The sequence below is a fragment of the Geotrypetes seraphini genome, chromosome 10 (assembly GCF_902459505.1).
Source record: "Geotrypetes seraphini chromosome 10, aGeoSer1.1, whole genome shotgun sequence".
Taxonomy (NCBI): Eukaryota; Metazoa; Chordata; class Amphibia; order Gymnophiona; family Dermophiidae; genus Geotrypetes; species Geotrypetes seraphini.
Genome location: NC_047093.1, coordinates 68236097 through 68262411, shown reverse-complemented (window position 1 = coordinate 68262411; position 26315 = coordinate 68236097). Strand labels below are relative to the sequence as shown.

Genomic DNA, 26315 nt, shown 5'->3' with positions numbered 1-26315 from the left:
TTGCCTGCTAGAAGTCTCCTCCGATGCAACCGGAAACAGGAAGTTGCGACAGAGGAGACTTTTACCAGCAGGCAATGCAACGCGACTTCAAGGCTCCGGCTGTAATACAGCTCGTAGCCTTATAGAAATCGCCATTTTAAGAAGAAAAGGTAAGGGAAAAGGAGGGAGGAAGATACATGGACGTCCGGCGGGAGAGAGTGGGCTGCCAGTTCGAACGCTCGGTCACCGCGCGTTCAAGATTGTTCACCACCCCATGCTACCATTCACCGCTCCACGGGGCGGTAAATGGCCTTGTCCCCGAACTTGCGGTGAAAATTATTTGGTCAACGTTTTGGCGGGATACCGCGGCTAAACGGGGCTAGCTGCCACCGTGTCATTCTCTAAGCCTGTGTTGGAACATAAGAATTGCCACTGCTGGGTCAGACCAGTGGTTAATCCTGCCCGGCAGTCCGCTCACGCAGCGGCCCCCAGGTCAATGACCAGTGTTCTAAAAGAGTCCAGCCTCACCTGTGTACGTCCCAGTTTAGCAGCAACTTGTCCAGCTTAGTCTTGAAACTCTGGAGGGTGTTCTCCCTTACAACAGACTTAGGAATTTTATACATTTTTCTAAGTTTTTGGGAACATCCATGGTAAGAACTTAAGAAGGTGCTTCCGCTGGGACAGACCAGAGGTCCATCTTGCCCAGCGGTCCGCTCACGCGGCGGCCCATCAGGCCTATCGCCTGAACAGTGGTCCCAGACTAATTTTGTAACTTTCCTCTAATCCTATCCTTATAACCTACCTCTACTCCTATCTGTACCCCTCAATCCCTTTGTCCTCTAGGTACCTATCCAAACCTTCTTTGAAGCCCTGTAGCGTGCTCCTGCTTATCACTTCTTCTGGTAGCGCGTTCCATGTATCCACCACCCTCTGTGTGAAAAAGAACTTCCTGGCGTTTGTTCTAAACCTATCCCCTTTCAATTTCTCTGAGTGCCCCCTTGTACTTGTAGTTCCCCATATGGTATACCATATTTGTTCTATACTATGGTAACACAGTTACTGACAGGTCTGCAGCAGTCAGGTATTAGGATAGTAAAACCCAATTCAAAATATCCAAACAAATGTTAGTGAATCAATCACTTGGCTATTTTGCATGGGGTTTTACTAATTTGTATGGGTTGGACAACACGCGGTGAGCCATTTAGTGAACTGGGTGGGTAGCAGCAATCGTCGCTAAACCTTTGAAAACAGGTTTAGCGTCAATCGCTGACTTTAGTGAATCTAGCCCTTAGTTACTGAGCAAATGTATCTGTATATATTTCTAAAGTTTATTTTCCACATCACCTTAGCAGGACAAAAAAGGGACAAACATGAGCCTTTTGTACTGAAAATATGAAAGAAATGGCTTGCTAAGTTTTCCACAAAGTTGTCACTCTTAAGCCTTTCAAGTAAATCTGTGAATACCTCCAGCGTTTATGATGTTCAAAGGATGTAATAATGTGAGAGGTTAAGGGCAAGAGTTACGATTATGTGCTAATGCACGTGGACCATTAGTAAATAGATCCCATCACATAATATAGGATCTGTGGTAAAATAAAATATGTTAAAAGGATTTAGTGCAATAGCACACATTAGTAAATCTAGGCTTAAATCTCCTCAAAAACTTATTTTGAAAGAATTCTTAGTCTACTGGCACACTGTCCTTGGTAGTGTGATCAGAACTAACTGGGCAGAACTGGATGGGACAGCTGGTCTTTTACTACCATCATTACTAAGCTATCTAATATAATAAAATGCTAGGCCGCGCATGCGCACTCAAAAGTCGTGTTCCCTGATCCGTTGCGGAAACACGAGTGCGCATGCGTGCATTTTATGTCACCACCTGCTCTCCACCTCGCACCAGTGCACCTCCAGTCGCGTACTGAGGACCTCGCAGTCAGTCTTCCCGACCACAGCAAGCCGCCGATCGCCTCCAGAAGCCCGCTCTGCTCCTCCAACAGCGCAAGGCCCCGAGCCCGAGTCGGCGACGAAACAACCAAAAATAACACTTCCAGGGCAGGCAGATAGCGCGGTAAGGGTGAGCCACACCTGCGTCGGAGAAGGCTTCCGACGCAGGCGGCGGTCGTGAGAGGAGCCGCTGGGAGATGGACAGAACGCAGGAAGGGGATAGGGCAGCAAAAGACTACGCTGCTAAGTTTTTAAAGTTGTGAAAAGCCGTCGGCCATAAAGTATGCAGGCGACATACTTCACGACCGACGGCTTTTCAACCCCCCCAGCACCGCCACCGCTGAACATTTGAAAACCCTCCACCCCCACCAGCATTGGCGGCTGCGGTTAAGGCCTGGCTTCTTCGGGCAGCAGCAGTGTTTAAAATTCGCTGCTGTTGCCGGCTTCAGCCCTTCCTCTCTGGCGGGTCCTGCCTACTTCCTGTTTTCATGAACACAGGACCCGCCAGAGAGAAAGGGCTAAAGCCATGGCTTGCAGATATGTGAAGAGAATGCTGAAGTGTCCAAGGGTATGAGTTCAGAGAGAGAGAGAACTAGGAGGAATTACTAATCCAAGCAAGTACCTTGCACTATCGGTGTTGAAGTAACCGGCAGCGTGTGATGTCACCTTGAGGTAATTGTAGGTCTGAGGCAAGCCAGAGCACAATGAAACAAGATTTATTACTCTTCTAAGGGAACAGAGGGGGAGAGAATGGCTTGGAGGGAAGAAGAGATGGAAGGAAGGAGGAAAGTATGCCAGACCAAGGGAAAAGGAAGGAGGAGATGCCATATGAAACAGAGAGAGGGCAGACACTGGATGGAAAGAGAAGAGAGGGCAGTGAATGGAAGGGGCAAGACAGAGGGTGAACAGTAGATAGAAAGGGTAGAGAGAGGGAGACAGACAATGAATGGAAGTGTGGGGGAGAGAAGGGACAGCTGCTGAATGGAAATCTGAGGGATAGGAGGAGCAGACTTGGAAGGAAGTGGGGAAGAGAAAGAAAAAAAGGCACATGTGAGGGAAGAGGATAGAGTTAGAAATAAAGATAGACAGACAGGGGGCCAGGGAGAAAGACCGAAAGAATTACAGACAGCGTCCAAGGAGAAGGAGAAAAAAAACAAAAAAAAAACCAGACAGACAGACATTACTCTAGCACCCATTAATGTAACAGGCTGAGGGGGGTAACAAGAAGGGAGCCCTACTGCTGGACAGGGAAAGAGGGGAACAGGTGCTGCTGGGCAAGGGGGAGGTAAAATGAAGGGAGAAGGGCTGGACAGTCAAGGAAAGAGACACAGAAAGAAAGAGAGACAGCAGGAGGAAGAGAGACAGAAAGAAAGAAAGACAGACAGAAAGCAGCCAAGGAGAGAAAATGAAAAAAAGAAACACAAAGACACACATCTATTCTAGCACCCGTTAATGTAACGGGCCTAAAGACTAGTACTCTAATATTATAATGACCCCACACATTCAAAGAAAGAATATCTATCCATCCAAATATCTCAAGTGTTCTCAACCCAGTACTCAGGTCACACCTAGCTTGTCAAGTTTTCAGGATTTCCACACTGGATTATGCATGAGAGAAGTTTGCAAGCATTACCTCAGAGGTTGCAAATCTATCTCTTGCATATTTATTGTGGATATCCTGAAATCTGATTGGCCAGGTATGTCCCAAGGACTGGACTGAGAATTTCTAATGATCTGCATTGGATTTATTTTTTATTTTTTGTAGTTATGTCAGTACTCATTATGTAACCAAAATATATACCTTTTAAGTATAGGAGGAGTCAGTGACATTCCAGGATGGGAACAAAATTGTGCAGATAGAAGCAATGTTCTGTCCAGGGCAGGATTAACCAATAGGCCAAGTAGGCACGTGCCTAGGGCCTGAAATGGTCAGAGGGGCCCGATGAAGGAGGGCATCAACATTGTTTTTTCCAAACGGCGATGGGCCCCTCCAGCATCGATCGGCAATGTGGGCCCCACCCCAATCGGCAATGCGCCCCCCCCCCCCTCCATTGACAGAAAGTAAGACAAGCAAGCAACATGGGTAAGAAAGGCAACGGGAACTGTAATTGTGCAAGCGGTGCTGCTTTCCCAAAGCTTCCCTCTGACGCAGCTTCCTGTTTCCGCCTGGGCGCATGGAGGGGTGGGGCGGGGCAGGGGGCCCAGTGTACTTGTTGCATCTCACTGCCCTTTCATATCATTGATGACTGATCTGCCTATGTATCATCTCATTAGCTATCATGTCACACTCAGCTCAAAGAAAGCATTTCTAGCTCACCAGGTTAATGCGCCTGATCCAACCTCTCCAGGTCACTGGTTCAACTCCCACCATCAGCATACCTCTTTTTCACAGCTTCCTATTAGCACTCAAAATGGTGTGTATGTCTGTATGAATATATATATAGTGGACTTTGCTGTTTTTCATGGTTAGGGCTCAGTAGCTCAGTGAATAAAAGCGCTGTACCAATCATCTGGAGATTGTGAGTTCAACTCCCGGCTTGTATTTTACTTGTGGCATATCTACCTTCCAGAAGCACCTTGATTATAACATTAGGGTTTTATGCTGCAGAAGTGTGTGTTGGGGTGTTGCAGGGGGTGTCTAGGATGACAGAGAACAGGCTGCTGAGAATTGTTTTACTTTTGCTTCTGTTCATTCTAGTTGTTATTCTCATGGAGCCCACCTTCCCGCACAGCATGGATGGCGGCAGTGCCAGCAATGCCAGGAGCGGACCAGGTCCAGGGTGACTTGAGGTGGGTTGAGGCAGCCGGTGTCGGTGCAGACAGCCTCGGAAAGAATCCCTGGAGGTGGATGTTGGCCGCCGCAGCTGTGGGTGGCTGCAGACCGTATTGCCTGCTGGCTGTGGCAAGCCACGGCGGCAGTTGGCTGTGGCCTGGCTGGAGGAGGACGAGGAGGAGCTGCAAGAGCTACACTGAGGTAGTAGGTGAGGAGAGAGAGACAGATGGGAGGATGAGGGAAAGGACAGTCTTCAGTGGCTCGGAGCCCTCCTCCCGGCTGGGCAGAAGGAGGAGGCTTTGGCGGTGGTGGTTTTGGTGGTGAGTGAGGGCGGGAGGGGGGAGTCGCCGGCTGTGCTGTGTGTCTGCGAGTTGTCTGGATGCCGCATCTGCACTCCTGCTGGTCACAGACCTACTGATCACAGAGGCACGCAGGTAAGTGCGCATGCGCGGCTAGGGTTTTATTATATAGGATATAGACCTATCACATCTTATTTTCATCTCAAACACATTAGCAATACTATACACAATACATTACAAAGTTGAGCTTGGGTTTGATAAAATAAACAGCATAATTTGACTCTGTATTACATTTATTGAACCATACTTAAGAATATGGGTTTTGCATCCGTGACAGCAGTGCTTTACACCATTGAGCTACCAGTCTTTTGCCTCAACTGATTGTGAGATGATAGCTAAGTAGATTATACCTTAGCACATCACTAAGGTATGCTATGACAGGGGAGCCAGAGACACTGGCGTAAAAGGTGCTGTAGCTCAGTGAGTAAAAGCGCTGTATCGATCATCCGGAGGTTGTGAGTTCAACTCCTGGCTTGTCTTTTACTTGTGGCATATCTACCTTCCAGGTGCAAAGAAGGTTTGGATAGGTTCCTAGAGGAGAAAGGAATTGAGGGGTACAGATTGGAGTAGAGGTAGGTTATAGGGATAGTCTGGGACCACTGCTCAGGCAATGGGCCTGATGGGCCGCCGCAGGATCGGACCGCTGGGCGAGATGGACCTCTGGTTTGCCTCAGCGGAGGCAACTTCTTATGTTCTTACTAGTCTTTAAGCCTGTTACATTAACGGGTGCTAGAATAGATGTGTCTGTCTGTCTGTGTTTCTTTATCTCTCTCTCCTTGGCCACTGTCTGTATCCTTCTGTCTCCCCCTCCCCCCCGAGCAAAGCTGTCTGCCCCCAGCACCCACCTCCCCCCAAATGTCTCTCCATGGCCCTCTTCTGTCTTCCCCCCCAGAGCAAAGCTGTCTGTCCCCAGCACCCCTCCCCCCAAAGCAGCCCCCTTTTCCTATCTCTCCATGGCCCCTTCTGTCTCCCCCCAGCACACCCCTCCCCCCTAACCCTCTCCCTGTCTCTCCATGGCCCCTTCTGTCTTCCCCCCAGAGCAAAGCTGTTTGCGAGCGGCTCCTTGACCAATCCGCGTTTACAACGGCCCCACACTCGCGGTCTGGCTGGCTCCCCCACCAAAGCCCTTCGAAGTGGCAGCCCCTCCCCCTCAAGACACATTTCAAATCTGACATATTGTAATCACAAAACAGAAAATAAAATTATTTTTCTTACCTTTTGTTGTCTGGTCATTATTCATATCATGTAGGGGTCCCAGGCTATGGTTGGCTTTTGATAACTTGCTTGCCAGGGCCCCTTCTTTCTTCTTCCCTCCCTCCATCCCGGCAGCTGAAGACAGGCACCTCCCCCCAGTGGTCTGAGATGAGGGAGCATCCACAATGCGCAGATAGTGAGTTAGGAGAGGGTCTGAGGGCAAAGAGGGGCTCAACAGCGCACAACCACTTTTCCTTCCCTCCCTCCATCAGGTGCAGTGCAGCTCCACCAAAGTTAAAAGGAGCCGCATTGAAATCGGAGGCCTGCCATTGCTGTAGCACTTTCCCCTCTGCCTTGGTCTCATCCCTTCTCTGACATATGGGACCGCGGCAGAGGGAACGTGTTACGGTGGCGGCAGGACTCCAATTTCAAAGCAGCTCCTTTTAACATAGGCGGAGCTGAACTGTACCTGATGGAGTAAGGGAAGGAACGGTGGGTCAAATTTCGGCAACGGCAGAAATTGTTTGGCGGGTAAGTACACAGGGCCGGATGCAAGAGGAGCCGCCACCACGAAAAACCCCAGCAAGGGAGCCAGGCGACGGAGAGGGCAGGGGGTGCTAGCGGCTGGCAGCCGCCACTCCGCAGGTGGAGAGCAGGGAAGGCCAGACCGTAAGCCGCGCATGCGCACTTCCTAGCTACAGCTCACGGAAAACGGACACATGCATAGGAAGTGCGCATGCGCGGCTTACCATTTTATTATATTAGATAAGGTTGGGAGGGAACTGGGGGCCTTCTCGTCTGATTTCATGTCGCAGACAAAATAGCATTTAAGCGTCTAATCTCAAGAGATGGTTGGACAAAGCCTCGCTCACCAGCCATCCAGGTGGTGCTCCAGAGAAGGCAGAAGAGCAAATAAATAACTCCCAGCAGCATCTGGCGAAGATATTTCAGGCAGCTGGGGGCTGACAGGTGAGAATAAAGAGAGAGAGCAAAGTGGCATAAAGAAAGAGGAAAAAAAAAACAACTTGAAACGTAGAAGTAAGTAATGTAACTTCTTGGGAACACTGAGTCCCCAGGGCCTTCAAAAAAGCTGCTAATTATACTATCTTTAATTAAACATCACCGTATCTCGTTTCAGGCTTTAATACACACAGTGCTATATCGTTTCGTCGGACAGTAGCGCTTGATGTTTTCAATTGTACCTGCTTTCTTCTGAGTTTCCCCTGTCTTAATGTGTAATTGGACTTTCAGACGGTTGCGTCGGTTATTGTCGGTTACTAGGTTACGGATGGATCACAAAAAAAGGAGGAGGGGGTGGGCACTCGGAGAATATCTGTCGGGGGAGTTTTGTTTTTGTGAGCAGCGGGCGTAGTGTTTCGGGTGGGGAAGAGTCCCACCTCCTTTTTTGGTTTGGGCCCGTGCAGGAGGAGCTGAAAACAGGGCTGGGGGCTCGGTAGGTGGTGGAAGAAGGCTGGGGAGCCGCTCAATGGATATCAAAAAAAGGAGGAGGGGGTGGGCACTCAGAGAAGGGAGCCGTTTTCAAAGGCGCCCCCGCGGCTCCTCTCATGAGCTGCAGTTGCGTCGGAAGATGAGAGAGGAGCCGCGGTGGTGGCTTTGTGGGTCCGTAGTCAAAGAGAAGTAAGGCTGGGGACTCGCGCATGCGCACTCCTGCGGCCACAGACCTACAGCGCACGGAACACGCAAATAGGACTGCGCATGTGCGGCTAGCTTTTTATTATATAGGATGTGCACCTTGATGATGTCACAATGAGGTCAGCATTGTGCTGCTGGCTACTTCCTCTTCCTGTGAACTAGAAGCCACATTCAGGTCTGATCTGTGTTTTGATTCTGTTTCTAAGTTGGGCCAGTGTAAGTTATGGGATTTACCTTTGTTCTGAAGAATGAGCTGATTGTAGCAATGTTTTAAGACCAGGAGCAAGATATCACTTCTAAACTATCCTCTCTGAAATAATGTCTCTGGGAAATCCAGAGAAAGCTTATTGGATGACTTAGGGTGCCTTTCCTGCCAGTCTTTGTGGAACTTAAACTAAGTTTATCAGAAGTCTATATGGTGTTCAAAGTCCTATCCTTTCCACTTCTAATAGGAGGTGAGTATGACATTACTGTACAGCTTTCTGTGTAGCATACATCTACAGTTTCCCACCTTCCGTACTGATAATGTAAGTTCAACACCCACTCGGTACGTTTCATCTTCTAGTTCTCCTTTCAAACATAACATATTTTTTTACGTTGTATTAACGGTAAATTCTATAATTCTGATACAACACAGCAGTGTTCTCTGTCTGTCATTCAATACCTCACTGATATTCCCAGATCAACTCCCACTAAAACTAATATATTACAGAAAATATATAGTTTACAAAATGGTATACTGTGTTTTGATTATCCTTTTCATCATTCTATACTTTGGGTTAATTATGTGAAAGCTTACAATGCTGAATGACTGATAATAAATCAGTAAAGAGTATAAAAAATCAGTATAATTAAAAAAAAACAACATCATACAGACGTCTATCTGGCGTCTAAGCACGGCCATTTGGACGTCTAGATGACGTTTCAGTAAGCCGCATCTATCCTGCGCTCAGCGTCTGTACAGACGTCTACCAGACGCCTAAGTACCGTTTGATTGACACTTGCATTTTCTGGATGTCTAGAGCACGCCTAAGTTAGACGTAGTATAGAGAATTTACCCCTTACTGTTTAATATCTGTTGTCTTTTTCTGGTAAGAGATAGTTTATTTCTACCATTAGATCCCAGTTCCTGTTTTTAAATGTAATGATAGATTCAGAGAAAGAATAAAATGATATCCCTAAAACCAAAAATAAAAGCCCCTTTTCTACTCACCATGTTAGCAGTTGATGTATCCGGGGTCCGATGTAACATCCACAAAAACCAGAACGCTTGCTGGTCTTCTCACAGCTTATTTTTATACACTTACAACCCACTATAGAGGTTATCCAATCACAAAGGCTTTATTGTATGTCTAAGGCCTCTGCTAGAGCTTGTTTGTCTTGGTTAGTCATTTTAGATATCAAAATGACCCCTACGTATCTAGAACCTAGTTCCTTATAACCTGTCACACCTTCTATTGTTTTAGTTTGGGCTGATAATACATGTGGCTAGCCATTTCTAAAACACACCACACATTTTGTAATTTTTAAAAAATCTTTATTTTACAACAATAAAATGTTTAAACTTTTATACAAACAAACATGCTGTTACACACTGTATTTCCCACAATCCCGAGAACAAAAAAGCATTTCTTTTGAAAAATGATTTATAATCGGTGTCACGGATTAAATCATTTACAATCTCTACATATTCACCATCTCTCATGAAATTGACCAATCTATTGAGTAGTCGTGGCCCGTTTATAGAGGTCTTAATATCTCTGATTAAATCAATGATTATATTAATGCTTTCATTACAAAGCATCAGAATTTTCATTTTATAGCCTACAAAAGTGACTACATTTACCACACGTCCTAAGCACAGCATGTCACAAGTTTTTCTGAGTTTCTCCCGTATTTCCTTTTGTCCCCATATCAAGCAATCATGGTGTTTTTGCCCCCCAGCACGTATTAAGCAGGCTCCACAATATTCATTCTTCACGCCTTGCAGACATTTATTTAGAATGCAGTATACAGCTATCTTTATAACTGATTTAAGTTCTGTTGGTGTTTTGGAAAGGCCTATGCCGGTCCACAGACCATAATTACAAGAATCTTCAGGTTTACGTTCATTCACCGCTGGTTCTCTTTGAAACGAGCAGAAAAAACACAAACATGATAGATTTATCATCGGTATGTACACCTTGTCCACAGGCTTCTGTGATCATGAAGATCCACCACTTTCCTATAAAAAATAACCATACAGAAATAAATTTTCCTTTTTAAAACACACGAACACATTCAGCTTCATAAACCCTTCAATGACCCCTGGTAATAAAAAGTGTGTGTGTGTGTGTGTGTGTCTCTCTCTCTTACCGTGGAAGATCCTGGCTTTTCCAACATGTCTGTTGCTTCGGCGTCAGCGGCAGCTTCATAAAATTCAATATCTGAAGTATTATCCTCTGGTAGTTCATAGCCTACATCTTCATTTTCTGTGTCCGAATCATATAGCTTTTGAGCATCTGGAAACTCTTGCTCCCCGGTATCTGCCATCGCGTCAATCGGTTTTTCAGCTGGTGGGTAACCCTCTTTATCCCAGGACAAGCAGGCAGCATATTCTTAACACATGGGTGACGTCGCCGACGGAGCCCTCGGTACGGACCTTTTTAACTAGAAGTTTCTAGTTGGCCGCACCGCGCGTGCGCGAGTGCCTTCCCGCCCGACGGAGGAGTGCGTGGTCCCCAGTTTCTTCGTTTCCGCGGAGCGAAGAAGACGCGTGTGTTTTTTCAACGGCCGTTGAAACCACTTTTTTGCCTTCCCGCTCGCGCTTTTTTCCTTATTTTTTCTTTCTTTACCTTCGGGTTTATTTTTCTATGATTTGCAAAAAAAAAAAAAAAAAAAACTTTGCTTTTTCCCTTTTTTCTTTCGTTTTTGCCCCGGCGGGGCCTGTTGCCAGTATACAGGCCTCGGGCTTCGATTTTGCGGAGGCTATCTTCCCCTTCATGCCCCCGCAGGTCGGTTTTAAGAAGTGCCAGCGGTGTGCACGCCCGATCTCCATAACTGACCCACACAATTGGTGCTTGCAGTGTCTGGGTCCAGAGCATCGGGCGGACTCCTGCACCCGCTGTGCTACTCTTCAAAAAAGAACCCTTAAAAACCGAAGAATTCAGCAAACTCTCCTCTTCGGCACCGAGTCGGCGATGGACTCCTCACCTTCAACAGCGGTACCTCAAAAATCGGCACCGTCGTCCTCGACACCGACCGACCCCGCATCGGCGTCACTGGCGCCAGGTAAGCCGGCTAAGAAGCCTTCCTCTTCCCTCGAGCGCCCTCCAGCTACGGTGGCGACACCGTCCCTACCGGCATCGCACCGGTCCCGCAAACGCTCCGCCCCGATCTCGGTGAGTGCCTCGTCATCGGCCTCCTCATCGCCGGGGCGTGGAGCGGCATCTAAGGAACCGAAGAAAAAGAAAGCGGTTCCGATGCCACCTCTAGATGACCGTATCTCGGCCATCTTAAAGGCTCAACTCCAAGAACAGTTGAAGAAACAACTTGAACAACTGTTGCCCACTATCCTGGCACCGCTCCTTCCGGTACCAGACCGGCCCGAGCCCCGTACCGAGCCTCCGGTGTCCACCCCTTCGGTACCGGTGAACACATCCATGCCGATCCTTTCGGCCCAACAACTTCAGGGCGATCCGGTGGTTCATTCTCAGGCCACATTGGATCCTCCTCGGCACCAGGCGGCACGGCATTCTTCTCGGGACCGAGATAGACGCCGGTCGTCCTCCCCTGGTACCGTTTCGGTGCGCTCTGGAAAATCCTTGTCCAAAACTCGCCATACCGCGCCCTCCACCCCGGTGTCTCGACATGCACCAGAAGTCAGGGACCCTGACTTATGGGAGGAAACTCCTCTCGGTACCGAGGAGGATCCCTCCTCATCTGATGAGGAACCATCGGCACCCGATGCCACCTCTAAACCAGAGCAGTCCTCATTTTCTAAATTTCTGAGAGAAATGTCTGCTGCCCTGTCCCTTCCCCTGGAATCGGACTCAAAAAAGTCTCAAGCCTTTCTAGAGGCTCTAGACTTTGAGCAACCTCCTAAGGAGTTCCTCAAGCTTCCCGTGCATGACATTCTACGGGAAACTTTCTACAAAAACTTAGAAAATCCCCTCACGGTACCGGGAGCCCCCCGTAAACTGGACAACCTTTACCGTGTCATTCCCATTCCTGGATTCGACAAATCTCAATTGCCCCATGAGTCCCTTCTGGTGGAATCCACCTTAAAAAAGACTCAGGGCTCCAGTGTCTATGCCTCTACCCCTCCTGGCAGAGAAGGTAAAACCATGGACAAGTTTGGCAAGAGGCTTTACCAGAATGCCATGCTTGCAAACAGGGCAAACAACTATTCCTTCCATTTTTCCTTCTATCTCAAACATTTGGTACAACAACTGTCTGCCCTCCAAAAGTACCTTCCTGAGCGCAAGGTCCCGCTATTCCAACAGCACATCTCTGGCCTTCTCCAAATGCGCAAGTATATGGTCCGCTCGATATACGACTCCTTCGAGCTCACCTCTCGGGCCTCTGCCATGGCCGTAGCCATGCGTCGCTTGGCCTGGCTCAGAGTCTCCGACCTGGACATCAACCACCAGGATCGTCTGGCCAACGCCCCCTGTCTCGGGGATGAACTTTTTGGAGAGTCACTGGATTCCACCACCCAGAAACTCTCTGCCCATGAGACCAGGTGGGACACCCTGATCAAGCCGAAAAAGAAGGCACCGCCTGCCCGACCTTATCGGCCACAAACATCTTATCAACGGAGGTTCTCAGCCAGACCACTCAACCCGCCTCCCCAGCAATCTCGGCGATCCCGTCAACAGCAACATCATGCTCAGGCTCGATCTCAGGCCACTCAACCCTCTAAGCCTTCTCAGCCTGCTAAACAATCTCAGCCCTTTTGACTCTTCTCTCCAGGGCATAGCCAGTCATCCACCCTTGCTACCTCTTCCACAACCCATCGGAGGTCGTCTCACCATTTTCTCCAGCCGTTGGGAAGTCATCACGTCAGACCAGTGGGTCCTCAACATCATCCGCCACGGCTACTCTCTCAACTTCCAGACTCTACCTCCGGACAACCTTCCCGTAGAGTCTGCTTCACACTCATCTCAAGCCCCCCTCCTCCTGAGGGAGGTTCAATCCCTCCTCCTTCTCAATGCCATCGAAGAAGTACCTCCAGATCAAAGGGGTCAGGGATTCTACTCCCGCTACTTCCTGGTCCCCAAAAAGACGGGAGACCTCCGTCCCATTCTCGATCTAAGGGACCTCAACAAGTGTCTAGTCAAGGAGAAGTTCAGAATGCTCTCCCTTGCCACGCTTTACCCTCTTCTTTCTCAACACGACTGGCTATGTTCCCTGGACCTCAAAGAGGCCTACACTCACATCTCCATCAATCAGAATTCTCGCCGCTACCTCCGGTTCCAGGTACTGCAACACCACTATCAGTACAAGGTGCTACCGTTCGGCCTAGCTTCCTCACCCAGGGTCTTCACCAAGTGCCTTATAGTGGTAGCGGCCTTCCTCAGGTCTCACAACCTCCAGGTGTTCCCCTACTTGGACGATTGGTTGGTGAAAGCACCTTCATCTCAACTCGTGCTACAAGCCACTCATCACACCATCTCTCTCCTCCACCTCCTGGGGTTCGAGATCAACTACCCCAAGTCGCACTTGCTTCCCACCCAGCGACTTCAATTCATTGGAGCAGTTCTGGACACCACGCTAATGAGGGCCTTTCTCCCCTCCGATCGCCAGCGGACCCTGCTCCATCTCTGCCGTCAGGTACTCATGCACCCCTCCATCCCTGCCCGACAGATGATGGTCCTACTGGGTCACATGGCCTCGACGGTGCATGTCCTTCCTCTGGCACGTCTCCACCTTCGTACGCCTCAGTGGACTCTCGCCAACCAATGGTCACAGACTACAGATCTTCTTTCTCATCCCATCTCTGTGACATCATCTCTTCAGCAATCTCTCCAATGGTGGTTGAACTCCTCAAATCTTTCCAGGGGTCTACTTTTTCATCTGCCCCCCCACTCTATGATCATCACCACCGATGCGTCCCCCTACGCGTGGGGAGCTCACCTAGGAGATCTACGCACCCAGGGACTTTGGACCCCACAGGAGCGTCGTCATCACATAAATTTCCTGGAACTCAGAGCAATGTTCTACGCCCTCAAGGCTTTCCAACATCTTCTCTGCCCTCAAGTCCTCCTCCTGTGCACAGACAATCAAGTCGCCATGTACTACATAAACAAACAAGGCGGCACCGGATCTCGCCCCCTTTGTTTGGAGGCTCTGCGCATCTGGACCTGGGCCACGGACCGCAATCTCTTTCTCAGGGCGGTCTATATCCAGGGCGAACAGAACTCTCTGGCCGACAATCTCAGTCGCATCCTTCAACCCCACGAGTGGACGTTGGACCCTCCGACTCTGCTCTCCATCTTTGCTCGATGGGGCACTCCGCAGGTGGACCTCTTTGCAGCACCTCACAATCATCAGCTGCCCCAATTCTGCTCCAGACTCTTCTCTCCTCACCGTCTGGCCCCGGATGCATTCCTGCTCGATTGGAGGGATCGGTTCCTGTATGCCTTCCCTCCACTTCCTCTGATGTTGCGGACCTTGTCCAAACTCCGCAAAGACCACGCCACCATGATTCTTATCGCACCTCGGTGGCCTCGCCAACACTGGTTCTCACTCCTGCTCCAGCTCAGCTCCAGGGAACCCATTCTACTTCCTGTATTTCCTACTCTACTTACGCAACAGCATCAGTCTCTGCTACATCCCAATCTGTCTTCGCTCCACCTGACAGCTTGGTTTCTCTCGGGCTGACCTCTCCGGAGAATCTATCTCAACCGGTCCGCCTCATTGTGGACGCTTCCAGGAAACCGGCCACTCTCCAATGTTACCATCAGAAGTGGACCAGATTTTCCTCCTGGTGTCTCCGGCATCATCAAGAACCCACCTCCTTAGCGGTGGAAACTGTCTTGGAATATTTGCTCTCACTGTCCAACGCTGGCCTCAAAACTACCTCCATCAGAGTCCACCTCAGTGCCATCACTGCGTTTCATGAGCCTATTCTCGGAAAACCCCTCACGGCTCATCCTCTGGTTTCCAGATTCATGAGAGGACTCTTCAACATCAAACCGCCTCTCAAACCTCCTCCTGTCGTCTGGGACCTGAATGTGGTTCTCTCAGCTCTCATGAAACCTCCGTTTGAGCCTCTTGCCACAACTTCTCTCAGGCTTCTTACCTGGAAGGTGCTCTTCCTAATTGCCATCACCTCTGCCAGGAGGGTTAGCGAACTGCATGCACTGGTTGCCGACCCACCTTTCACTGTTTTTCACCATGACAAGGTTGTTCTGCGTACCCACCCTAAATTCCTTCCCAAGGTGGTCTCCGCTTTTCACCTCAACCAGTCCATTGTGCTGCCCGTCTTCTTCCCTAAGCCTCACTCGCATCCTGGGGAACAGGCGTTGCACACGCTGGATTGTAAGCGTGCCCTTGCTTACTATCTTGATCGTACCAGAGCTCACCGAACTGCCCCTCAGCTCTTTTTGTCTTTCGACCCCAACCGTTTGGGTCATCCTGTCTCCAAACGGACACTTTCAAATTGGCTTGCTGCCTGTATTGCTTTCTGCTACGCTCGGGCCGGTCTCTCACTGGAAGGAACTGTCACGGCCCACAGAGTCCGAGCTATGGCTGCTTCTGTGGCTTTCCTCCGCTCCACGCCCATCGAGGAAATCTGCAAGGCGGCCACTTGGTCCTCAGTTCACACGTTCACTACTCACTACTGTCTGGATGCGTTCTCCAGACGGGATGGACACTTCGGCCAATCTGTGTTACAAAATTTATTTTCCTAATGGCCAACCATCCCACCTCCCTCTTTGTTAGCTTGGAGGTCACCCATGTGTTAAGAATATGCTGCCTGCTTGTCCTGGGATAAAGCACAGTTACTTACCGTAACAGGTGTTATCCAGGGACAGCAGGCAGATATTCTTACGTCCCACCCACCTCCCCGGGTTGGCTTCTTAGCTGGCTTATCCTAACTGGGGACCACGCACTCCTCCGTCGGGCGGGAAGGCACTCGCGCACGCGCGGTGCGGCCAACTAGAAACTTCTAGTTAAAAAGGTCCGTACCGAGGGCTCCGTCGGCGACGTCACCCATGTGTTAAGAATATCTGCCTGCTGTCCCTGGATAACACCTGTTACGGTAAGTAACTGTGCTTTCTCCGCATTACAGTCTTTAAGAAAGTTACGAGACCTCTTGGTAAGCCTTTTTTTCAGTTACCTGCGTGTTAAAGGGGTCCATGTTTTCTTTGTCTGATTCGTACAGCTTTTCTGTCTTCAGGTAACCCTCTTTTTCTACATCACGATCTTTAAGAATGCTAACAGCTGTGAGAACTTTTATTTCTGATGTTAACAGCTGTTAAAGATTTAAGACATACGTCATTATGACAACACCAGGGGGGCCGGGACAGGTTTAAACACACCTCCCCCCTCTCCCCTTGACTATATCAGGGGGGCCGTAAGAAGGATGAACCATTGAGCTGTAAAGTCCTGTTAAATCTTTCCACTACAGCTGCTTTAACATCATTATGGGCTGTAAAATATCTCCACATTTTGGATTTTAAAGTCCTGTTAAATCTTTCCACTACAGCTGCTTTAACGTCATTATGGGTCATAAAATGGCTAACACCTTTTTGTTTTAATAAATTTTTCAGAGACTTATTTAAAAATTCTTTACCCTTGTCTGTTTGAAGTTTTTCAAGTGTACGCCCTAAATTAAATATTGTTTCAAAGGCTTTGGTAACTTCGTGACTGGTTTTTGTTTTTAAACTCACGACCCATGCATATTTTGACAGGATATTTATTACCGTTAAGATGTATTTGTAACCGTTGTTATAACGGGCAAAGGCTGACATGTCGACTAAGTCACTTTGCCACTCTCTGTCAACTTCCGACACAATTGTTTTATTTCTTTTAAAATGGATTCTAGCCGGTCTGTGTAAATTGTATGCGTTTTGACCAGTGACCCAATCCACTACATCTTTTCTCCGGACTGTAATATCCCTCTTATTAGCCGCTTGAAGTAGAGGGTTAATGCCTCCATAGCTTCCTGCCGCATATGGATCATAATAAATTTGCTTCAATAAAGATTTTTTCATAGCTCTAAATAAAAAAAAATAGGTCTTAAAACTCTGCCTTTTTAACAAACCCCCCCTGATAGGTGACAACTGATTTTGTTTTTTTCAGATTGTTAAGACAACAGTAGGGGGCCTGGACAAGTTCAGACATGTTTAAACATACCTCCACCTCCCCCCCTTGGCTTTATCATGGGGGGGGGGCTTACAAGGGGCTTATCAGCTGTTACCATGACAATAGGATAGCTGGCTCATTAACCATTAGCTCAGAATTCCTACTGAAAGTGTGTTAAAACCAGAAAATAAAAATAAATAAATCAATGCAACCTTTTCTCAATTGTTTCTGCCCTTGGTCAGTTTTAAAAACAGGAAAGATTTTGTGAATCTCTTTTGCTTTGTGATCTGCTCTATCCATGAGCTCTTAAACCCTGTCTTTTAACTAAAAACTGTTAAAGACCCTTTTTTTTCTGGCCACATCATTTCCGGGAGGGTTTTGACTAAGTCTGTTTCCCCTATTTCCGCCTACGTGGTCAGAAAAGCGCATTTCCTTCGCTTCATTTACCCTATTTCCACCTACGTCATCGGAATGTGCACTTCCGGTAGGGGCAGGCACTCCCATTTCCGGTGATGTCATCAGAAAGTGCATTTCTGGGGTGGGACATGAGGGGGCGGGGCCATGGGCAGGGGTGGGGCATTAGGGGCAGGGCATGGGCGGGGCTACCATCATTCATTTCTATGGGAGGGGCGGGGCATGGGCGGAGAGTGGGGCAGGGCAATGGACGGGTGTGGTGTGGTATGGGAGGGGCTTAACCCAGAAGTGAACGCTGATTGGTCGATCCTTATCTCTGACAGCTGTCAATCATTTTGACATGAGGTGTACCCAATATACTACTGGTATTACATACATTACACTAATATCTGTACAGGTAGCATATATATCTTTCAAGATTTTAAGTAATCTTTCATCTAATAATTACATAATATAACATAATATATAAATAAAGAATAAAGTTACCAAGATGTCCCCATCAATATTTATTCCCCTCCCTCCAACCCCCACCACCCATGGATGTGTAAAGGTAAATTAACAAAGGAAAGATAAGATAAATATAAATTATTATAATTTTACAAATTTAGTCAATGGGCTTCAGACTTTATTAAATACATCACTAAATTCCCTACATTCTGCATTAATTCTTTCATATCTGTATGCGGTGCACACGTTCACCCACCAAAAAGTATAACTTATTCTGTCATGGTTCTTCCAGTTACTCGTTATCAATTGAATGGCTATACCTGTCATGATCATATATAGTCGACTCATATTTATCTAGAGTGGGTTTCACATGTAATATCATTCCACAAATTATAGCCTCATATGATAGTGGAACGTTTGAATGTAAAACTAAATTTATTTGTCCCCCAAATTGACTTCCAAAATATAAATATAAACAGACAAAAATATAGCAGATGATCCAAAGTCCCTATAATAATATGACAATGCCAGCATCTATTAGATTTAGAACTATCTATTTTATTTAATCAAACTGGGATCCAAAAAATCCTATGTAACAAAAATAACCATGTTTGCTTCATAGATGCTGACGCTGTACATTTCAATCTCCAAGTCCAAATTCGTGGCCACTGAGACACAGAAATATACTGTTTTATCTTTATGCTCCAGATGTCTAAGACTGTTTTTTGGTTTTCTGTTTAAAAATCCAGAAATCAATTTGTACCACTGGGCAGCCTGATGTCCTACTAGATCAGGTTGGTAGGAAAGGATCTGCAGGCTAAAATAAGTTTTTTAATTTTTCCATTTTCAAAGACATTTTAATGTATTTTTCATAAGGTACCAACAAAATAATCCTAAAATAAACCACATCCAGCCTACATTCTTACTTATAATATACATCCATTTACTCCCCATTATAACCCACCCTCCCAACCTAAAAACATTTCTTAACTACTGAGCTTGTTGAAAAAAATACAGTTTTTAATAGATTTTTTTTTTTTTAAACTTTGTGATTAACTTCACTGCAAATGAAATTTGGAAGTTGATCCCATAGGCAAGGTGCCAAGAAAAAAAAACCACACCTCATTTTGAGTTCATTCCCATCTAGTTCTATTCACTGATGGTAAAAGCCAGCCAGTTGTCTTGTAAAGACAACTGGAATATATGGAATGGTCAAAGAATGCAAACAGTTAGACTCAGAGGTATGAAATGCTTTATGAGTTAAAACTAAAATTTTAAATTGAATTCTTAAAAGAAACTAGTAACCATTGAGAATGCAAAAAAAGAGGAGTGACCTTGATCAAATTTACTTTTATGTCCTAATAGCATTGTGTGGTGTTTAAGTGGCTTACCAAACAGCTGATGGGGTGGGGTATGGGGTAAGGGTGGGCAGTGACCCTGAGCCCAAAATGGTTGAGCACTAAATTTTCTTCCCACCCTGCTCCCTGCCCAAATGCAAATTTAAATGCCTAAGCTGGTGGGGATCCCAAAGCTCTGCCAGCTGAAGACCTCTTCCTCCAGTCCGACAGCCAGAACACTCCAAGCTCTGCAGCTGGTGGCAGCTCAGGGACACACTGGAAGAGGTAGTCTTCAAATGGCAGGGCTTTGAGATCCCTGCCAGCCACTGCAAGGGAGGTACCCAATTTTTGTTGTACCTGGACCTGGGACTCCGGTGTGTTCAGTACAAAAACATAGTAACATAGTAGATGACGGCAGATAAAGACCCGAATGCTCAACCTGATTCAATCTAAAAATTTGTTGTTGTTTGTTTGTTTGGGGGGGGGGGGGTTTCTTCTTCTCCTAAGCTATTTCTGGGCAAGAATCTAAAGCTCTGCCCAGTACTGTTTTTAGGTTCCAACTACTGAAGTCTCTGTCAAAGCTCACTCCAGTCCATCTACACTCTCCCAGCCATTGAAGCCCTTCCCAGCCCATCCTCCCCCAAACGGCCATATACAGACACAGACTGTGCAAGTCTGCCCAGTACTGGCCTTAGTTCTTCAATATTTACTATTATTTTCTGATTCTAGATCCTCTGTGTTCATCCCAAGCTTTTTTGAACTCCGTCACCGTTTTCCTCTCCACCACCTCTCTCCGGAGCGCATTCCAGGCATCCACCACCCTCTCTGTAAAGAAGAATTTCCTTACATTGCTCTTGAGTCTCCCACCCCTCAACCTCAAATTATGTCCTCTGGTTTTACCATTTTCCTTTCTCTGGAAAAGATTTTGTTCTACGTTAATACTTTTCAAGTATTTGAACGTCTGAATCATATCTCCCCTGCCCCTCCTTTCCGCTAAGGCAGAGGTGTCAAAGCCCCTCCTCGAGGGCCGCAATCCAGTCAGATTTTCAGAATTTCCCCAATGAATATGCATGAGATCTATTTGCATGCACTGCTTTTATTGTATGCTAATAGATCTCATGCATTTTCATTGGGGGAATCCTGAAAACCCGACTGGATTACGGCCCTTGAGGAGGGACTTTGACACCCCTGCTCTAAGGTATACTTATTCAGGGCTTCTAGTCTCTCCTCATATGTCTTTTGTCGCAAACCTCCTATCATTTTTGCCACCCTCCTCTGGACTGCTTCAAGCCTTTTTATGTCCTTCGCCAGATACAGTCTTCAAAATTGAACACAATACTCCAAGTGGGGCCTCACCAGCGACCTGTACAGGGGCATCAACACCTTCGTTCTTCTACTGGTAAATGCCTCTCTTTATCCTTCTGGCAGCAGCCACTGCCTTGTCGCACTGTTTTTTCGCCTTTAGATTTTCGGACACTATCACCCCAAGATCCCACTCCCCATCCAGGCATATCAGCCTCTCCCCTCCTAGCATATAAAACTCCTTCCGATTATTAATCCACAAATGCATTACTCTACATTTCTTTGCATTGAATTTTAGTTGCCAGATTTTAGACCATTCCTTTAATTTTTGTAGACCCTCTTTCATGTTTTCCACTCCCTCCTCGGTGTCTACTCTGTTACAAATCTTGGTATCATCCGCAAAAAAGGCAAACTTTTCCTTCTAACCCTTCAGCAATGTCACTCACAAATATATTGAACAGGATCGGCCCTGGCATCAAACCCTGAGGGACTCTACTACTCACCTTTCCTTCTTCCGAGCGACTTCCATTAACCACCACCCTCTGGCGTCTGTTCTTCAACCAGTTTCTAATCTAGTTCTCCACTTTGGGTCCTAACTTCAGCCCTTCAAGTTTGTTCAAGAGGCTCCTATGAGGAACTGTGTCAAAGACTTTGCTGAAATCTAAGTAAATTACATCCAGCATATGTCCTCGATCCAGTTCTCTGGTCACCCAATCAAAAAATTCAATCAGGTTCAATTGGAACGATTTACCTTTAGTAAAGCCATGTTGCCTCGGATCTCTAGGAAGTTCACTATTCTTTCTTTCAAAGACAGTGCATATCTGTATTTATTTCTCCAGAGGCAGTGCATATCTTTATTTATTTCTCCAGTGTTGTAAAACTTGCTGAGTTTAATTTCTTAGGGTTCCCATTTCTATTTCTATTTGTGATCCCTTGTTCTGTTATTTGGTAAAGGTCTATCTGTGTTTTGTGTGTGGTAGAAATGGCAGATAGGGAGATCGGGGGAGGGGGAGGGTACAAGGAGGAGAAGAAATCAGGGAACCCCTCAATTTCTGCCCTGGGCCCCAGCAGGTCTAAAACTAGCCCTGTTCTGTATACCCTATAAAGCTGTTCCAAATTGGTTTTCTATTGAAATGGGTTATTTTGTCAATTAAGGGGCTCATAATCGAAAGACAAAAAACGTCCAAAAACCGGCCTAAGTCGGCACTTGGACAATCATAAACGAAAGACATCCAAGTGCCGATAATCAAACTGGGTTTTGGACGTATTTATAAATGACCTAGGCCTTCATAGTGCCGCTGAACAACCATAGCTAAACGGGGTGTTTCAGGAGGAGTGTCGAGGGCGGGATTTGGGCGGGACGTGGGCAAGCTTAGACTTACAACAGAGCCTAGACGGAACTTGGACGTTGTGACTTAGACCAGTGGTTCCCAACCCTGTCCAGGCTAGCCCTAATGAATATGCATGAGAGAGATCTGCATATAATGGAGGTGCCAGGCATGCAAATCTACTCCATGCATATTCATTAGGGCTATCCTGAAAACCCAACTGGCCTGGTGGTCCTCCAGGACAGGGTTGGGAATCACTGACAGTCCATTTAAAACATGGTCTAAGTCACAAAACCCACCTAAAGTCACCAGATAAGCACTGCAAACACATAATACAGACCCCCACACACTACCCCAGTGATCACCGACCCCCCCAACCCCATAAAAATCGTAATCACACCTGTAAAACTCAGCCTCCAGAACATCATCACCTGGCAGCCTGGCATAGGAAAGCCTAGTCGTCCTGCACAGAGGCAGCTTATGTCGTCTTGGGGGTGGGTTAGGGACCCATAGAGAGGAGGCCCCATGCTCATAAACCCCTGTAATCACTGCATTGATACTGAAACATGTGCACTCCCCTATACACCCCCAAAACCCTTTTGTACTGGCATATAAGTAGCTCCTGCAGCCATAAGAGCTATTAGGGTGGTAGATAAGTGGGTCTAGAGGATTCTGGAGGTGGTTTGGGGGGCTCACCATGACCTATATGGGAGCTGTAGTGAGATGATGACATGGCACCCTTTTTGTGAAGTTCACAGCAGTGCCCTGTAAGGTACCCCACTATTTAGGTGCCATGTCTGGGTTTTCAGTCCATTACTTTGCAGACCCCTCCCACATCCAACAGGGCTTGTTCTAGGTGTTTTTGACTTGGACTAAAAGTTGGATGAAAATTTAGAATAAAGATGGACGATTTAGCGACTTGGATGATCAGATCGGCAGGATGTATACTTAGATGATTTTCGAAATGGAAAAAAATTGGACGTATTTTGCGAAAATGTTTTGTGTTTTTACTTTAGACGAATTGCGAGTTAGACGAAAACGAACTTAGACGTTCCTTTCGATTATGCCCCTCCACGTATCTTATAGTTATGGCTTTGACAAGACATCTTTTTTTAAGGCTGATCAGCTAGATACTTCTGGTAAGGAGGAGACCATATCTAGATCTAACAGCTAGAAGAATTTTTTTATTTTTTATTTTTTAATCTACCTATTGTGATATGTGCTTATAGTTTAATATCCCCTTGAATTTAGTTCAAGATATTACAAAATATTTGCATTGGAACAGCACAGATCAGAATTATATTGGATCATTCAATGCTTGGGGCTATAACATTTCTTTGAAACTATATAAAAGTCATTCTGTTAAAATATTAGGGAATTTTTGCAGGCTTCCTCAAGATCTGCCCTAATTTTGATCTGAATATGAAATCAGAAATTCCAGCTTATTCTACCTATATGTAAATATCTTTGGATAACAAAAATGTGACCCATCTTTGACCTCAATTTGAACTGTCTATCTATATGATAAAACTGTCTAGCTATATGATAAAACAGTAGGTTTTAATTAACTATGGGTCCTTTTACTAAGGTGTGCTAGTCGTTTTAGCTATATTATATTCTATGGGCGCGTTAGCATTTAGCATGCGCTAATATTTAGCTCGCCTTAGAAAAATTGATGGAGAGGCCAAGTTTACCTTTGTGCAAATGAATTTTAGCTGCAAGAACAGTAAAGATTTTTTTGTCTCCTGGGAATCTTCCCTGCAAGACATCAACAAGGAAGTCAATCTAAAAAATATATACCAGGTATCAATAATTGTTACATATGGAAATATTTTCCCCACATAATAAATTACAAACTCATATCAGAGAAGAGCAATGAATGTAGCTTATAGGGTTATTATAGAATTTTACTCATGAGAACTTGAAGACATTAATATCTCAGAAGTAAGACTAATTACATTCTAAGTTATCGTTGTGCTTATTGCAGAGAGACTGGATTATGTTCTATGCCTAGCAGGGTTTTTTTTTCATTTTTAGCTTATTGCTTTTATTTTTTGCCAAGTCACATTATGCAGAGAAGAACAGCCATAAGAACAAGAACAATATAGCTGAGAAGTATGACCACCATTATACAAAAATCAGCCAGCAGCATTAATTCCCTTCCAAAATCCCACAAAACCAAGCAACACATTCACTATACAGTTTTCTTTCACGCTTCATAGTTGTACAAACAAGTTTAAAGTTCAAATTGAGAAGATCCTCCAGACACTTTTACCCAAAAATCATATGCAAAACAGATAGCTCAAGTACAGTAAATAAAATAACCTACCATCTCGTGTCATGGACTGATTCAATAAAATAATTGGGGAACACAGCACTGATTGGATCAAGTTAAGAAGTGTTCTGAAGCCTGGAACCTGTTCTTTTGGATCATGCAAAAAACCAAATTCAGACAGATATATCCCAATATAAGTTGTATAGTAATTCCAACCAAAAACAACTCGCTTCTAAAATCTCCACAGACTAATGCGTGTTGCTTTGCAAGGTCTTCATGGCTCTCTGCTCCTCAATTACATTCAGTTACTTCTATTATAAATCCCTTCTCTATTCATCTTTGTATTTTGAACACTGCAATTCTTTAGCCTTCTGGATTCTGCTGGAGTGTTTTTTTGGGTTTTTTTTGGGGGGGGGAGGGTTTCTTCTTTTATATTATGTTCTAAGCTGAAACCAGACAAGGAGTTTTGATGCATGCAACACTTGAAATGGTAGTGACCTTATTACCTAACTGAAGATGCTAAAAAAAACAACAACCAAGTAGAGCAAATAAATAAGAAATTCTAACCTGAATTAAGTGGTGTTCTCAGTTATTTCCTTTCACCCTTCAATGTTTCCAGTAATAACAGGACAAGTTCTTTTGCCGTACCTGTTCCACATGCATATTCTTATATATCTTTCTACATCAAAAAGTAGACCGCAGTTATATTTCAGCCAAAAAACAATAGCCTAGCCGGAACCTTCTTTACTCAATTTCAAAAAGTACTTTATTTTTCCTTCAGCTCTTTCAGTATTTTCCACCTCAAATTTTAATAATCCTTTCCAAATTATTTTGCTGTCTTGTAACGTGGTTTCAGATAAATGATTTCAGTGTAAGGAGCAAATACCTTCGCCAGGATCTTATATAAGAGAGAATGAATGGATACTCTTTATAACCAGGATACTAACTGAGCACTTGGATTTGGCTTTTGGTCAGATTTGATAGATACCAAAAGTTACAGAAATAAGACAGACAATTGTCAATTTACTTGGGAGATCGTGTGCCCTTATTTTTTTTACCTCATACTTCTACAACTTAAAGCAAATAGACCCTGGCTTTCTTTCCCACCAGAAGGCAACTTTGAAAGAAGCGGTTTGGGCAGAGATTTTCTGAACTTGAGCAAATCAAGAAGCTTCAACTGAAAATTGAACCCACTGACTCGGCAAAAGGCCAATTTCTACATGTAAAGGTAGTGATTTACTTAAACTTTCCATGACTTTTTTGCACTAAAGGGGTCTTCACAATAGCAGTATTATGCATTTTTCACCATTGCTATTCAATATGCACAGTACCCACAAGACCTTTTTAAACAGAGACTATCAAAACAGTGTTTAAGAGTGACTGAGCATTCATCGTACGTCATATAGATGTGTGGTTGGTTTTATGTTTTTTTTATGACTAGCGACCGACCTCATGTATACATTTTCTTATGAGCATCAGTTTTCATTATGTTTATTATTTACATTATTTACATTTACAATATATGGTCACACTACTTAATTTTATTGTACTTTAATGTTCTTTTAGTTGCTCTTTATATTTTAATAGACCTCATACGTTAATGTCTATAAAAGTATAGTTTAAGTTTGTTTTATATATATATTAAATCATTGATTTTGTATCAGGGTTTTGCTTCTTAGCTATCAAGTTGTTGCTTTTGAAATGTTTTTGTTATTTTCTTAGTATAATGTTAAGAAAGTGTGCAAACCACCCTGATGTCTTCTATTATGTCTGTGGGGACTATACAGTTAAGTCTCAGAAGAAAAATATGACTCCACTCACCAAGAAAGCCTATAAACTCTATTTTGGCTGCAAAATTGGAGATCAAGATAAGGTTTGGGCACCTCACGTATGTTGTAAATCTTGTGGAGCATGGCTGAAAGGCGTTCGTCCATCAATGCCATTTGCTGTGCCAATGGTTTGGAGGGAACAGAAGGACCATTGCACAGATTGTTATTTCTGCTTAACAAAAGTGTC

At 45.5% G+C, this 26315-nt stretch overlaps 1 long non-coding RNA gene across 1 annotated transcript in view; it reads left to right on the top strand.

Moving 5' to 3' along the window:
- Positions 1-2461: 2461 nt before the first annotated feature.
- LOC117367710 overlaps positions 2462-26315 on the top strand; it is a 47957-nt gene continuing 24103 nt past the window's right edge. Inside the window, exon 1 of the long non-coding RNA XR_004540826.1 lies at positions 2462-2598. This is a non-coding gene — a long non-coding RNA (uncharacterized LOC117367710). The remainder of the gene's footprint in view (positions 2599-26315) is intronic.